This window comes from Protopterus annectens, chromosome 3.part1, assembly GCF_019279795.1.
Source record: "Protopterus annectens isolate FY-2018-M chromosome 3.part1, PAN1.0, whole genome shotgun sequence".
In the NCBI taxonomy this organism is placed as follows: Eukaryota; Metazoa; Chordata; order Ceratodontiformes; family Protopteridae; genus Protopterus; species Protopterus annectens.
In genome coordinates, this window is record NC_056732.1 from 246,794,390 (window position 1) to 246,812,564 (window position 18,175).

The window sequence follows — 18,175 nt, forward strand, 5'->3', positions numbered from 1 at the left end:
TGGAATGTGGCAGTCACTGTCAGACAGTTGTGGGCTGAGCACTGATATGTGGTATTGAATGTGTGTATCATGTGATAGACAGACAGATGCTATATATGGCAGTTAAGTGATATCTGTACTTTATAATGTTAAGTGTGCCACATGACCTGCTCACACATATCGTTTAATTGTCTTCCAGGGTTATAGCTCATCAACGCAATCCAGCGTATACAGCTGCAGAGGAGCAGGAAATACAGGCCAGCTTGGTGCAGCACTACAACCTGCTCTTTTCCAGGGCCAACCAGCACCAGCATGAGCGTACTGCACTGTGGCAGGATCTTGTTCGCCGGGTAAATGACATAGGCATGCATAACCAGACATATGAGCAGGTACGACCATCACTGCAGTGATTTAATTAGACATGTCTGGCGGCATGCATCTGATATCCATAGGCAACAGCTTGCCACAGGTGGTGGGTCACCCATACATCCCCCCCTCACCAGAGTGGAGGAGCTGCTCCTAAGCATGGTGGCTCCTGGCATACAGCAGCAACAGCATCACACATGTGTTATCATGGAGTCCAGAGCCACCCAGCAGGACGACATGGAGAGTGCAGATAATATGCCCTAGCTATACACTACCGTTACCAGTATTGTTAGAATATGCTTATGTGAGATGTGTACTGTGTGTTTAGCAGTTGTGCTGCCTGTCGTGTGCAATACTGATATTTGGAATAGTATCTCCACACCTGTGACTACTGACTGTTGTTCCACTGTAGATTAGCACACTCACATTAGCAATGCCACAGTTGTGGCCACTGACAAACTGTGTCATATTCTTGTAGGTCCCTCTGGTGTGACAGCAGGGCAGACGATACATGCTGGTGAGTGTGTTAACACTTTCATATTGGTACTGAAATGTGCATGCCATAGGTGAGGTGTAGGCCATGTACACGTAACACACTTACGCATAATGCATGCTGTCCATGTTTGCTGTGAGACAATCATCTCAGTAAAGTCAGTAGCTGCCTCAATCACATACAATGCACAGTGCAGCAGACACAAATGTGGCAGCACTGTACTGCACCTTGGATATGCATAGTTGCTACAGCTGTACACAACAGAACACGTTTATCATATGCAGTACACGGAAACATGCTACATTTGGCATTACCACACACCCACTGTAAGGTCACACATCAGTATCCCACATGTCATGCACACACACACATGATGTACCTCAGGGGTAGAGGCCTATCATGGGTCTGTGCAACACTCTGCAACACATAACACAGTCATTTGAAAAAACACCACAGCTCCGAAACTGGATCTAAAACCACACGTAATTTAATATTGCAAAGTTGCTGAATTAACAGTGAAGGGTACACCAGTACCCAAGACAAAATCACGTTTCCAAGCAAGCAAGTAAAGGTAAAAATAAAAATAGGGATGTCCAGAGCAAGTTAAAAGCACAATATCCAGTTTTAGTAAACAAAATAACCTTCCAAAAACAAGGTTCTCATGTATGTTAAGCGCTTTTCATTCGGGTTATACCCGAACTTCTTCAGACAACCTTCTCAAATTGTTATTACACTTAAGTAGTTACTTCCTTCAGTCCTATCCTATCAGGAAGAAGTTACAATCAACTTTTTTATCAATCAAAACTCAAAATTTAAACTTTTTTATGTATAAAAAAGTTTATGTATAAATCTAGTATAATAATTAATACACATTGAGTTAGTTTAAATGTCCATTTTCTATAATTACTCAGTCCACTAATATAAATGGTCAATACCCTTGTTTAACAATTAAACACGTCAGTTTTCAGACTTCTTTCTTTTCACGCAAATGTTCCTATATAATGCAAATAGTTAGTACATGTAAACTATATAGTGTACACCCAGTTCTCTCCTTTGTGTTTGGGTAATGGTACTATCCTAAAGTACAAAGGAACGTAAAAAAGGTATAAGTAAAAATATTAGTGTTAGGTCAACTAAAGTATTATTATTATATCTTCTCCCTAAAGTAACCGGTGGTTCCCCCTAGTGTTTAAATGTAGAATTTACTTAAAAGATTTTTTAACCCAATAATTATTAAAAACACTCCTGTTAAATACCCCCATACATGGAAGATGTATATAACGTGTATAAAAAATATGTAAATATGTATGCATATAAAAAAGTATATATATATGTGTGTATCTCTATGTATATAAAAAAATATGAAAAATACGTATGTATATGTAAATATATTGTTATTTATAAAAAACATATGTACAAAACTATGTATTATGTTTAAATCTTAACGTGGAAACTAGTATTACTCTAAATCCTCATTTAAGATGTTACTATACTACCTATATAAACTTTTTAGTTTTAAAATACATGCAATACTACAAGATTCATTTAACCCTGGTTCCACATATGCATTTAATCTTAGTTGCCAATTCAGATCCTTCCTTTCTAGTAGGAGTTTCACTAAGCCATCGTTAACCCCACACCTATTTTCCATGTTCTGCATAGTCTGTGATATAACCCTAAATTTAAAATAATGACCTTCTTTTAGTTCACAGTGGTTTGCTAATGCATTGTTAGGGTTCTTCTTACTGATAGCATATACGTGTTCATAAATCCGATCCTTAAGTCTACGGTCTGTCTTACCCACATAAAATGCCTGACAAACCTGGCATTCAGCAAGATAAACCACACTTCTTGTGTTACAGTTGTAAGTGTACTTAGTAAAAAAAGTCTCATCTGTAATCTTAAATTTATTGCTACACATAATATGTGCGCATTGGTTGCAGTGGCCACACTTGCGAGTACCCCCTTCTCCCTCCTTCCTCGTTCTATCCTGACTCCTTTCAAGAAGTTGTTTTAAGTTTAGTCCTCTTCTAAAACTAATACAAGGGTACTCTCCTATTTGGTCAAAAATTTCCTTGTTTAAGGATAAATAAAACCAACATTTTCTAACCACTTTCTGTATGTCCGTAGCCACCGGGTGTATGTTAAAATAAAAGCCAATTGGTACTTGTTCTTAGTATTACTTTCTTGTAGGGTTAATTCTGCCCTTGTAATGTCCTCACCCTTCAATTTACTCATTGTGTCGACCCTAGGGCCTGGTCCAATGTGTTTTCCACTTTCCACATTTAAAAAATGGAAGTCCAAAATTGGTTTATATATACCTTCTGCCCTTTTCCTAGTAACCTCCTCAAAAATACCATCCAAGAATCTAGCAGGATAACCTCTATGTAAAAACATATCAAACAAAAGTTTGGTTTCTTTCTCAAACTCCTCCTCAGTGGTCACCATCCTGGCAGCTCTCACTAGTTGACCTTTAACTACTGATTTTTTCTGGTGTATTGGGTGTTCACTAGTAAAGTGTAAGAAGGAGTTTGAGAAAGTGCTTTTTCTATAAATCCTAGTGGTGTAACTGTTATTAGTCTTGTCTTTCTCTAGGTCAATATCTAAAAAGTTTATCCTGTTCTCTTGGTAGTTTTGGGTAAATTTCAAAAAAGAGGTTGTCTGGTTGAAAAAATCTACTAGTTCTTCAGCCACTTGTTGGTCACCCTCTAGCATCATAAAGATATCATCCAAGAACCTCTTATAAACTTTTACTGCCTTGAAATGAGGGTTGTTAAAAATAGTCTCCCAATACGCCATGACAAGGTTGGCAAAACTTGCACCCACTGGTATCCCCATGGCTACCCCAGTCTTTTGCAAGTACAGTTTGTTGTTAAATCGAAGGTAGTTGTTCTGTAAAATAATATCCAATAGTTGTTCAACTAGTAAAATCTCATTGTCCAAAGCCCCTTTAGATCTCATATGTTCTACCACCCATTCTACTCCTATGTTGTGAGGTATACTGGAATAAAGGTCACAAACGTCAACTGTAAGGAAGGTATTCTCCTCCTGGAACTGTACTGTGTTGATTTCCTCTAAAAAGGACCACGAGTCCTTGCAAATTTGACTCTCACCCTTAACATATTTTTTCAAAATCGAGTCAGCTAATTTCGCACATGGGTAGGTAATAGATTGTCTACCATCAACCAGTGCTCTAAATGGGGGGTCCCGTATACTTTTATGGGTCTTAGGTATACCAAATAGTTGAGGTGTTTTGGGTGCTAGTAAAGTCAAATAGTGGGCCATTTGACTGTCAATCAGCCCGTCTATAAAAAGGTCATTTAAAAACATTCTAATCCTATTGTATGCCCCATTCATTTCGTTAGTGCTCACCTCTTCGTAGGTGTCTTTCTCTAAAAGTAGAGACATTTTCTTAATGTAATGGTCCCTATACATAACTACTAAGCCCCCTCCCTTGTCTGGTTTCATAGATCTAATAGGCAGTTTACAAAATGATGTTAACAATTGTTTTTCTTTGGTTGTAATATTTCCTTCCATTGTATGTCTATTAAAGTTGTAAACCACTTCCCTTAACTCGTTTTCACATAAATGTTCAAAAATTCCAATAATAGGGTGTGTCGGTGGGTTGTAAGTGCTAGCCACTTTTAGTTCGTTGTTACTATAAGATGAATTACCAAGTAACACAGACAAATTTAGTTTGCGGATAAATAGTTTAAAGTCAATAAGAAGTTCCGCTAAGTTGCATCTGTCAGTTGGAATAAAGGTAAAACCTTTTGCCAGTAGTTCCACCAGTTCAGGCTCAAGGGTAAAGGCAGTATAGTTAAAAATTGTAAAGTCACCCTCTTTATTTAAAACCAAGTGGTATGGGGTAAGTTCTAGTTCGCGTTGCTGCGAGTGTTGTACCTCCTTTGTGGTTGGTATTGGGGGTTCGGTGTCCAGTTGCTCACTGGTCCCCCCCTCCCCTTGTAGTTTTTTGACTGTTGTTGTTGTTGGTTATATCCATTTGAGTCCTCGCAGTTGTTCTGGTTAAAATTACCAGTGTACTTAGGGCGTGCACCCAAGTACACAGTATTTTCGCTAGCCATCTCATTTACCCCCAAAGGTAAGTCCTGGTTAATAAAGCTGGAACTATTAGTTCCCTCTGAGTTTATTACTGGAATGTTCCTTCCATTTGTTCGCCTGTCCATTGTTTCCCCTTCACCACCTGTTTGGTTGTATCGCCCTCATGTCACTCTCCTCAAGTTGTTTTGGTCCTGAGAAACAGGTGGTTTTCGGTATGCATAACCGTCTCTATATGCCTTTAAACCCCTCTGGAGTTTACCAACATTCACTGTTCTCAATTTTTCCAGTTGGTGGGCTATAGTGACAAAAGACCTGTTAAAGTCATATTGGTACTGGGGAAACAAACTGTCTGTTTTAATAACCCCTTCCAGTACTCTTGTTTCTTCAGTAACCTCTTTAATTGAAACTTCGTAATGTTTAACCATCACTGTTAAAAGTTCTAGACCTTGTTTATTAAAAAGATCTACAAGTTCCTTATGGAACTGGGAACCTTCCGTTAGCCCAGTTGGGTAAATACAGTGCCTTAAACCCTTAGGGACCACTTTCTCTTTAATACATTTGTTCAGGTAATTAACCTCTAACTGTAGCTTTTTAACTTTAAATAATTTAGAATCAAACTGTTTCAGTTTTTCTACTAAAAGTTCTTCGCTTTGGTCATTATTTTCAACATTTTCATTTTCATTATATAAACGTTCATCTAGAGTTAACTCTTTGTTGAGCCAAACAGAAATGTCAAAATTATGGCCAACCTGTGTATCTCGTATGTTTGTTAGCTGGTAGTTCCCATCTAAAGATGAAGTACGGTGGGGTTCTCCATCAGCTTCCCCTGGTTGGCGCCCCTGGTCTACGAATGGTTGTGTGCTTTGAACTGGCCCCTTGCTCTGTCCTCCATTTGCGTTGTTAATGCTGTTCCTCTTACATGTGCAATTGTAGTCAGGCCCTAGCTCTTGCTGCTGTGTAACTTGGTCCACTTTGGCCATTAGTTTATACAGTCGCTGGTTCATCAATTCTAGCAGCTGAGTGAGGTTGCCTTACTCAGCACTATCGCTGAGTGTAGAGTCGTCCATACTTCCGGTGTGTCGGTGTTTCCACTAAACGACTAGCAAACACTAGGTACACACTCTTGGTAGTTTTGGGTAAATTTCAAAAAAGAGGTTGTCTGGTTGAAAAAATCTACTAGTTCTTCAGCCACTTGTTGGTCACCCTCTAGCATCATAAAGATATCATCCAAGAACCTCTTATAAACTTTTACTGCCTTGAAATGAGGGTTGTTAAAAATAAACCTAGTCTCCCAATATGCCATGACAAGGTTGGCAAAACTTGCACCCACTGGTGTCCCCATGGCTACCCCAAACGTGTGGTTTTAGATCCAGTTTCGGAGCTGTGGTGTTTTTTCAAATTTCTACAGTTTGTGGACGTTTATTAGTGTTTACATAACACAGTCATGTTAGGCAATGCTCCCTACTGGGCACCTCACACACCCATGTACAAGGTGTCTGTGTAATTGTGAACGTAGCCATGGCACTGCGGTTCAGGTATAGCATGCTAGGCGGTGGTCTTGCACACATTAGTAGCTGTGAGTGACCACAGGATGCATGGTGATGATGGCACAGGGTACTACACCATATCCAGTTACGGTGACCACAGTACTAGTCATAGCAGTCATTGCTTTGCACCTCAATGTTGTGTGTGTGCAAACATATGCACCTATACACAATATGCATAGCATGTTGTGTGTGTGCTTACATATGCCAGTATACACAATATGTACAGCAGTCACCATCCAAACAAAGTGTCACATATATGTCCTGGAATGCTAGTGGGTGTATAGGTCATTTGAGACACATTGGGTATGTGTGGTGTTTATTGTTGCAGGCGTGTAGCATGCCATGCCATGTCTGGCACCGACATATCTGCAATATGTCCCACACTCACCATAACCGCTGTACACTGGCCATGTCGATCATTGGGATACTGTCACAGCAACATGCACCACTCATCCCGTGTGTGTACATAGCATGCATGTGCTACACCCATGCCCACTATTATCTGCTATGGACACAGACCCTGTACTCAGACATGGATATCTAAGTGTCACACAGATTACACATGCAGCCATGGCATGTATACTTGTGAGTGATGGTGCACAGGGCATTGCAGAGCTGATAATGCCTGCACAGCAATGTTGTGTCCATGTACACATTGTGTTCCAGGGAGTAACCAATCACTGAACAACTACACAGTTGCATCAAAGCCATATATACTGCCATTAAATTGGGGTGTGCACACGTGCACTGTATGGTCTTGTGCAACACATATTCTGCATGCTGACATGTGTGTGGTGATTGTTTACCTTGTGATACTGACACCCACCTTCACCCACTATAGAGTATGTGTTGGATTGATGGTGTGTGCGTGTATGTGCTGTAGTGAGGAGTGTATTAGTGTTCATGTGTGCATGTGTGCATGTGTTCATGTGTTCATGTGTTCATGTGTGCATGTGTGCATTTGTGCATGTGTTCATGTTTCATATGTACATGTGTGCATGTGTTCATGTGTGCATGTGTTCATGTGCAGACCGTAAAGTGTGTTTCCTGTCTTCCTCTCACAGGTGCTGAGTTAGGGGTGGCTGAATGCAGCAGGGAACCTGAAGCCACTGCCACGGATAATGCTGCTGATGTGACATGTATTTTGTCACAGGAAGGCTTGACAGGGTCTGTCGTTGGTCCGCCATTTGACAGTACACAGCGTTCAACCCCATCTATGCACACACTCATACTGTCAATACATCCCTCACCACCAATGGCCATAGGAGAGGGACAGCATACAGTTGGCATTGACCAGGATAGTGTGGTACCCATGGCACTTCCTTCCCCTCACAGCAGCCATAGCCATATACCTGGAATGGTACCACATAGGCAGAGGTCCAGGGGTTCTCGGGGTAGCACTGCTGGTCATATTGCCCCTGGCAGGCATGCCCTCACAGGTCTTACGATGACCAGTATGTTCTGGCCTGTAATACAGGCTCAGGCACATATGGAACAGTACACCAGGCAGGGACTTAGGGCACAGAGGGCACATTACACCGCTATCAATGACAGCATCCGTGACCTTGCCGGTGCCATCCGGACTTACACCGAGGTCATTGATAGACATTGGGGGGAGACATTAGATGCCCTCCACAATATGTCTTCTATGAGCCAGGACCATGCGGGACGGTTGCGACGTCAACGCGGATGCATGCCAGCAACAGCTGGCAGTGGTCACAGACGGCCCCCAGTTCACAGCCGCTCCTGTAGTGGCAGTACCAGCCCCAGCAATGCCGGTGCTGGCCTGTCCATTGACCGTCCCAGTAGACCACATGCACGTGGCTCTGGCCAGTCCCAGCAGGGACATGGGTTCAGTCGTCCCACCTCTGCCTCTGAGGACTGTACCCAGTCAGGGTTGATACCCAATACTGTCCGTAGCACCCCTGCCAGTCACAGGTACTGTGTCCGTGGCAGGAGACAGTGATCTGTACAGCCTAGCAGGTACAGTCTGTGGCTGTACCACAAACTACTGTTTATGGCAGCCACATGGTAGAGCTGTGTGCATACAGACACACACACATTAACCAAACAACTAGGGCGCACACATACACACACACATTACATCAACATTGGCCCATGCTGTACTGTTGTCCCTCACACACATACACAGACATGTCGATTGGATGGGTCAATGTCAGGCTCTGGCAAGCAACAAAACGCCCTGTGCATATGATGATACCTGTGTCACTTCCTGTCATCTGTAACATTGATGGAGGAACAGGCTAACATGGTGCTGATGCACAGGGTGTCACTATAGCAGTGTAGCAATATTAGCAAGTTGTCAACAGGAAAGTGTAATGACATCCTTGTAGGTATATCTCTGCAGACATTATGCATCACAGCTCTGATGGTCAATGTAGCATTGTTTACACCACTGTTAGGTCTGAGTATGTATTGTCCACCCATGTGCCACTTGGCTGAAGTGTAATGTGTTGCCAGCATGTGTTAGTGAGTGGACAGTATGTGTGTGATGTGTGCAGTACAGATTAGCAAGTGTACATCTGTGAACATGGTGGGTGCACACTGTCTGCATGTACGTGCATAGTGGATGCATGGGACATGTGGCATACCCTGTTGTACACATTGTTAACATCTCACAGTATCTTCCAGTGGCCAGTATGCATTCTACTACAGTTATGTACTAACATGGGTAGACATGTGTATGACATGGGTTGACACTATGCTGTGGGTGATACTGTTAGTATCTGTTAATGATTTGCGGTCTGGTAGTATATGCAATCTCAACAGCATGACTATAAGCAAGCATTGGATGATGTCCTGACAAATGACACACAGTCGTAGGCAACTCAGTAACGGTTGAATCCTTCTGGTGCTACACTGTAACACTAACCAGTGATAATGACTGACACCCATTCCTGTGACCACACCTGTTTGACATATAGGCCCCTTAGGTACATGCAAACACACTAGGGATGTGTCCATCCAACTCTGTAAATGCATGCATTGGCCTACAATCCATTCCCTGGATGAGATGCATATCCTACACAGGGGTATCATACAGACAGATACCTGTCATCTGATACATGCTGTATAGCAGTAAGCCAACTATGGCATCGTCAACCACATGTACCATACTTACTATCCCGTCAGTACCACATAGGTGGTAGGCTCTACATGTATGTTGGGTACCAATGTGTACATACAGCCTCATGTTATGTCATGTGTCCCTTGGTATCCACATATCCATAGGTATTGTGGAGTCCCAAGGTGTATCACATGAGACATTAGAGGCCTGGATGCATATCCACAAGGCAGTTGTACACCTATAATGACTGTCCATTATTGGCAGTCACTGTTGTGTATGAACATGTCTGACATATACCCCAGGTATATACCCTCACTCACACTACTCTTAAGTAACTGTCATGGGTGTGTGTGGCACAGATGACCTTGGCCACGGATCACAACAGTGGACGGCCCTGTCACATACATACATATGTGACCTACGATCTGAGAAGCAGCGGCACAACCTGTGAATGGCAACAAATGTATTCATGTTGTATGCAGGCTTCACACCTATGTACTGATTGAGGGGACATGTACACATATATTTTGCCATGCATATACCTGATGTGTGCAATGCACTTACTGTTGTAATCATAATATGTCATACCATAGTAATAGCAAAACTCACACCTCATTGACACACACACAGTCAGTGTTTGCAGGATTCAAACCCCTACCTAACTATGTTATGATACTAGAGAGAGAGAGAGAGATACGCATTAGCATGGCACGCTATTTGCTTTACTGGGTGGTTTCCCTTCTCCTTCTGTATTTCTAGGATGGTGACATCATCAGTCTTTCCAACGGGGAATGTACATCTTCTAGTGTGTTTTCCCAATCTCCAAAAAGGGCACTCCTTTCCAAGACAATTGCACACATACACACCCACACACACACACAGTCAGCGTTTGCAGGATTTAAACCCCTACCTAACTATGTTGTGATACTAGAGAGGGACACATCAGCATGGAGCGCTATTTGCTTTACTGTGTGGCTTTTCTTCTCCTGCTGTATTTCTAGGATGGTAACATCATCAGACTGGACATGGTAATGTGTGAACACTTTGTTTTATGCCATTCCAGGAATGGCACATATGGGTCATCAGGTGTCAACAGCTTGAACAGGAACTCATAATCCTTACCTTGTGTGATCTATCTGTAGACACATTGACATTCCTTCATATGTCAACACATATTTATGCACAGCTTGTTGGTTTTGTGGGTACTACATGTGTCTGGGATGTTGATAAAGGGCTATTCAAAGTGTATGTGAGACATGTGTAGCTGTGTTCAGTGATGTATGTCCTGGGTGTCTGCCTTGCAAACAGTCTAGCATGTTTGGGAAACATGATCCACACATGAACATACCACAGTTAGTAAGGTTGTGTGTATGTCAGCTTCCAATAGCTCGGTTTATGACTTCAACCATGATGAGCTCCATGGACTTGCAGATCGGACTTCATAGGCATACTGGACTATACTTCCCATGGTGTGTTGTGCACCAACACTTGTGTGGAGTGCCATATGTTGCTGTAACACATTCAACGGTTCCACATCCTATGTAGGGGGGAGGCTCAGCTGACTGTTCAGGTGCAAGATCTGTTTCTTCTGTAGTTTATGCATGGCACATATTGGGAATCCATGTAGTCCACTTGATGCCATGCTTTTGGCATTGGGGGTAGCTGATCATCCATTCTACATGTGATATCTCCTGGTATGATGATATGGACTATCATCAGTGGGAGGTGGGTATGTATATATGGGCCTGTCTGTCAGGATGTCGGCATTGTCAGTCAGGTACAGTAGGCCCTGCCTCATGACATATATGTGTGTACATTGCTATATATGACATAGCTGTCGTCGGTGTCACGATTCAGTCTGGACTCCTTCTCAGCTACTCTTTACAGAACACCAACAAACCTGTGCATTTATCCCTGTTATACTCTTTTTACACACGTAAGACCGTACTGATCCTTTGTGATGTGGCTACAGAGTATGTCATCATGATATCCCGGCATGTCCAGGGGTCGGCTTAGTGTGCACTCTCCAGTCCAGCTGGTGAATATTGTGATGTAGACACAATCTCACATCTGCCAAATGTACACAGACAGCACTCTCCTCCTCCCGACAAACTCAGATACATGTGTGGGATGCACCTATGGAGACATACAGGGTGCTGAACTCTCTCGACCCATGACTGGCACAGTCTATCAGGTGGTGAAGATAACCACACACACCACATATCAGTCTCACATATCCTCTGTCGACAGCACTCAAACCACATTATCACACATACACATACTCGGATGCTGTCAATGAACTCTGCCTAAGTAGCAGATACCTCCACAGCAGGCACACACATAACTGCTACCACACTACAATACCCACATCTCACATAGTTCACAATGTCAGTGTGCCACACAATCACTGCCCTTCGGGCTACACAACACACCTAATACACTTGCAATAGGTGACACTTATTGTCAGACACACTGACGTGCCACTCACTAGCCCATACAGGGGAATAGTCCCTTTGTGCTGTCTGTTGGGTGCCAGGTTCTGCCACATAACACATGCAGTCAGGTCATTCCAAAGCAAGTACAGGACTGGCACCATCATTGTCCATGCTGGTGTGTAAAACCTCAGATATTACTCCCTGGACCACATGACATGGTACATGGAGGTACACTGTGATCATGTAGCCCAGGCCAGTATGAACCTAACCTTGTCTAGCATCTTACACCCACCAAGTATGATGTCACAGTATACAGACAAACATATCATGTTTAACAGTTGGCTAACTGATTGGTGTCATTCATAGGGGATACAGTGTCTATCAGCCTGTGGTGACATGCTCGACATGCCACGTAGCCTCACTATGGACAGCTTCCACCTGTCACCCTTAAACCTTCAAATGCTGTCTACGGCTCTTGCTACCACCATAGTGCATTTGTTGATCAGGGCTCAAAAGACAAACCCACCTCCATAGACATTACAGGTTAAATGACACTAAGGGTAATGCTGCTCAACACCAGATGTGTTACCCTCATATTGCGGCCACTCAGGACTCTCCTCAGTATGGAGGATAGCGATATCTGTGCACTAACAGAGGCCTAGTTCAGGCTCACATATGCAAACCAGCACTACCAGGTTATGTTTCATACCATGTTTTCTGACCACAGGACTTGGAACGGACAACACAACTAGGGGGTGCATCCATATACATCACTAATACACACACCTCCGGGTTAGTAGCACTGCACAAAGCATCACAGACCATACATATACAACTACCATTGTGCAAAACTGCCTTTCAGTTTGTTGCCTGCTACAGACCACCCTCCCATACTCAGGAACCACACTCGGCTTTCCTGGGAACAGTGGGGAATATGAAGGTCTCCACAAACACCATTATATTGGGTGACTTCAGATACACAAATATTGACTGGGGATACTACTCAAGCCCCAACACCCTCGCCCTACAGTCACTACAATTTATAAAGTCATATGCTATGGCACAACAGGTCACCACAGCCACAAGGGGGTATACATATTGGACCTGATCATCACCAACATGGGAACTCTATGTTCCACGCCAGTGATATACCCCTCATTGGTAAGGTCAGAACATACATATATCTCACTGGACATACATATACACTCCACGCACCCATCCTGGGTAATCCTGGTGAACTTCTCATGAGCCAACGTCTTACTTCACAAAAGCAAGGTGGTATCCTTCAGAGACCCTGAGACAGTGGCATATACGGCTCTGACTGTTGAATCCTTTACATACACATTCTATGAACACCTAGTGGACTGCATGGATTGTGCTATCCCAAATAACAACAGGACTCACTCTTCCAATGGCACGAGACCTGTCTGGTAGACCCCAGCCATAAATAAGCTGTACAACGTCAGGAGGAAGCTACTACATGATAGAGCACAATCACAGATGTGGAAAGCATCTGTGATCTGTACTATCAGACAGCTACGATCACTCATGTACTTATGTAAGGGCTGCTTCTCATGGACAATTGCACCAGACACGTAGGACTATCACAAGCCTTCTTCACTTATGTCAGGAACCTGGGTGGACACTCACTGATATGCTGTGAGTTACTGCATACTGACTAAACTTACCCTGAATCCACTGGCATAGCCAACATCCTGGCAAACAGGTTCAGTGCAGATGTCTCCCCCCATCTCCCCTAGGGAGCAACTATCCATCCCAGCAGAGTGTAACCTCCCTGACATCACACAGTAAAAGGTGAGTGCTGCCCTCCCCAAAGCATACATTACAGCATCAGTGGGACCAGATGGTGTCCCGGCCTGCATGTTACACAAGCTTCATGACAGACATAATCCTCACATTACATCACTGTGCAATATTGGAGTTACTACAGGATATGTACCCACAGAATGGCGTACAGCAACAGTGGTCCCACTCCACAGGGTTGGTGCCACAGCAGACCACACACAATATTGCCCTATAAGCCTAACTAGCCTGTTCTGCAAAACTATGGTGCATATTGTCATGGGACTCTTACACATAGACATCGATAACCTATGGACACTGTGTCCTACACATGTCAGCTTTGTTGTGGGCAGATCTTGCCTCTTTAACATGTTTGTATTCTTTAGGCAGTTAACAGGTCCATCGACATAGGGACAGTTGTACACGCAGCCTACCTGAACCTTGCAAAACCCTTCCACACAATTACCCACTCGGCCATTATGCATAGGCTCACCAGCATTGATATGGACACATATCTCACACGTTGGATTGCTACCTGGATCAGGGATAGCACACACATGGTCAGAATTGCAGGTGCCATGTCTGACTATACACCAGTTACACGTGGCATCCCGCACGGCTTGGTACTGGGACCTCTCTTGTTCAGTATATATTTGTCTGACGTACAGGCTACCACAGGGGGAATATGGCTGACCTTGTTCGCACTTGACTGCAAACTGGGTGCTATGATCAACTCTCCAACTGCCACATGCATACTCCAACAAGGTCTCACAGAGATGGATGACTGGTGCCTGAGCCATGGCCTACAGCTACATGCCATTAGTTGCATAGTCATCCCCTTTGGGAATAACAACATGCCCACACATTGCCACATAGGTAGTACTCCATTACATACGGTAGGAGTTGTTAGGTGATTGGGGACATGACTTGTTTGTACTGTCGCCTTTGACATTCATATTGCCAAAGTGGTTGGACAGACCTTCTATATAAGCCACCTTATCCCATATGGTTTCACATCTAGATCAAGTGAGGTCATTGTGCCCCTATACTCATCACAACCATGCTTGGTTACAATGCTACCTTTGGGGTGTACCTTACCCAACACCTGCAGCAACTGTACTGGCCACAGAGGTTCCTCACCAAGCAGATGTGGGGACTCACACGGATGGCCTGCACAGTTCGGATGCAGTAACTCCAGCTCTACTCAGTCACTTACCACCTACTCGGATATGCTGTGTGCCTGTTGTTTACAGTAATACCCAACCCAGAATTACTGGACATGCTCCACCTCAGGATATTCAAGTCCCTTGTAGCTACACACTCCAGGGACATATACCTCAGCACAGATGTTAATAGGACATACTGGAGGGAAAGATTCTTATCCAAGGGCCTCCACTCACTCTGGATTGTGATCACAGTTACACATAGGCAGAGCCACCCACAGGGGACATCTTGACGGCTGTATGGGTGATCGTATGTTTACCCCTGAGATATCTTCTGTGTCCCTGCTAGACAGAGGCACACTAGCCTAAACGTACATGGGCTATCTTGTGTGACCTACTATTCACTGGCACAGTGTAGTAATCTGACAGGGTTGCAAAAGCCAAACACACTCTGGCTAGGCTGGTACATGCCCTAGGGCAGATAGCCTAGTATCGACCTCTAAAGCTATGCTTATGTTCGGGATGCACAATATTTCTTGCTGATACTGTTTGCATGTCTTTATCGTCTTTGCTTTCCCAGCTTCTATGAACAACTTAGGTATCTGCAGAACATGTTTGATCATGACAGGATTCCACTATATTATATATGTGTCTGTTGTCATGTAACTGTGTGCACTGGGCGGATTGATGGATAGTGAGAGGTTCCTGGGTTAACACATGCAATTGCCAGATATGTGTGGCCCACTGCTGTACTCAGACATGGCCTACGTGTGCGAGCATGCCTAGTTCAGGCTTTCCATGTTTTGTTGCCTGACATATGTCTCATTTATTCAAGTGTGTGAGCATGCCCAGTGTGACCTTTCAGTATGTTGCGATCTGAAGTACACTACATTTGTGGATATGTGTGAACATGACCAATATTAACATTTATACTGTGTGTGTTGGAGGTCATGTTCTGTTCTTACTACAGGACTCACCTTTGTGTCATAACTCAACAGGGATTATACTGCGGCTGCAGGGTTTCCATGAGATACTTTGCATAGACTTATCAACATTCCTTCATACGGTCTGACCACTGCAATATTGTCATGGTTTAGTGGTTCAGTACTTTACCTATAATGCACAGTATCTTGGGTTTGAAGCCCATCACTGCTTTATATTTTCATACTGAGCAGACCAGACTGCTTAAGGGCCAGTTAAGCAAATATGAGCATGTTGGCTGTTGTTCAGTTATGCCCTACTTGGACCAGGCTTGTCTGACATTGCTGTATATTCATCAACTTTGCTGGACATTGGCCAATATTACTCAACATTGACCACAGTTGTACTAGTTGGTGTGTGCGATTATGTTTGCATATACTACATGGTGGTAAATGCTGTTTAGCACTGCCTTAAACTGTTTAACACATAGCAATCATGCCTCAGGTGGTGCTGCAGGGCTGCCTATGTCGGATGCACATACTACACTCCCTGTACATGTTTGACAGCAGGAAGTGGCAACATAGGCATCCCTTTTACTATATGTGTGAGTCAGAGAGAGGTATCATTTCCACATTTCCAGAGTTCCTACTGAGCCAGTGGATGTGCTATGCGTTGCCTCTTTGCCAAGGCCAAAGCATACTGGGCATGCCTCCTTCTGCCTACTGGGGTAGGCTCAGGTTGTTCCTCCTTCGAGTCACGCTCTGCCTGTGATGACCTTGGCAATAGTGGGGGCTGTTTGGCCCAGGCCTATGCTGGCCCTGCTGCAGCTGTTTTTGCAGGATCATATTATGCAGCATAGCACATACCATGACAATTTGGGTACATGTAGTTGGTGAGTACTGCAAGGCTCCACCTGATGTGTCCAGGCACCGGAACCATGACTTGAGCAGCCCAAACACACACTCCATTACATTTCGTGTTTGTGCGTGTGCCTCATTATGGCATTCCTGTTCAGGTGTGTGTGCATTTCTGATGGGTGTCATTAGTCACGGCTCCAGTGCATAGCCAGCATCCCCCACTAGGTGACCATGTGGGATGTCCCCATTGGCAAATGTCTGGTACAGCTGCGTCAGATGCCAGATATGGGAATCATGGTAGCTTCCAGGGCAGCCAGCACACACATTCAGTATTATGCCCTGGGCATCACACATGACCTGGCAGTTGATGGAGGGGAAGCCCTTGCAGTTGTAGTAGACCCTACCCTGCTCACCAGCTGGTGCTTTGATGCATATGTGCGTGCAGTCTATTGCACCCACTACCTCAGGGTATTCCGCTATTTGCTGGAAGAGACGCATATTGCTGGCCAATACCTCACGGGAATTGGGGAAATATACATGATCACTGACATGTGCTGACATGGCATCCAGGAACTGGTGCAGTACCCTGGATGCTGATGCCTGTGATATCCCCATCATATCACCAGTTGGTCTCTGGAAGGTACCTGTTGCTAATATTCTTAGGCCAACACATACCTTAGTGTCCACTGGGATGGGTTCCCCTCTGTTGGTTCTGTGTGTGAGGCATGGCCTGCACAGCTCAACAATTTGCTGCAGGAGGTCTCTGTCCACTCTATAGTGCTCCACTATCTCCAGCTCATGTAGCCCCTGGTAGGTTACCCTGGGCCTGTACACTCTTCTCCGTCTCCTCACTGTGGGTTGTCTAGCAGCATTTCCATTGTCACCACCCTCAGCAAGTTGCATATGTCGCCTTATGCCAGCAATGGCAGCCCCTAACATTTCTTTGTCTCAGTAAAGCTTTTTCAGTTTTCTCTTCTATTAGCTTACTGCAGTGCCTCTTGTGAGAAACATAATGAACTGTTGTTTGCAGAGTTTTAAGTGCTAGGCTGGGCTGGGCTAGTGTACTGCCTGTGTAATTGCCTGATTCTGATTGTTTTCACCTGCTAGCTCTGCTAGTACTTCCTGGTAGCTTCCTACTATTTGTTGTGCTTCCTATTTCCTTTCTGTTTCCTCAGGGGGCAGCGCCGTGCAAACAAGCGCAAACATGCTCACAGCAGCTCACACACACGCACACATGCTTACACAGACTACAACTTGCATATTCGGGTTACAATGCGTGCACACCAGCACAAACGCACTTACAACACTTTAAACTGCCTTATACATGCTTACTCCGGCTTACACGCGTGCACCCACACTTACACGCGCGCACACTGTCGTACTCGGGTTTACAGGCACGCACACGCACGCATACCCTCTCAGCAAGAAACTTTGGTGTTATTCATGGCGTACACCTTCCAT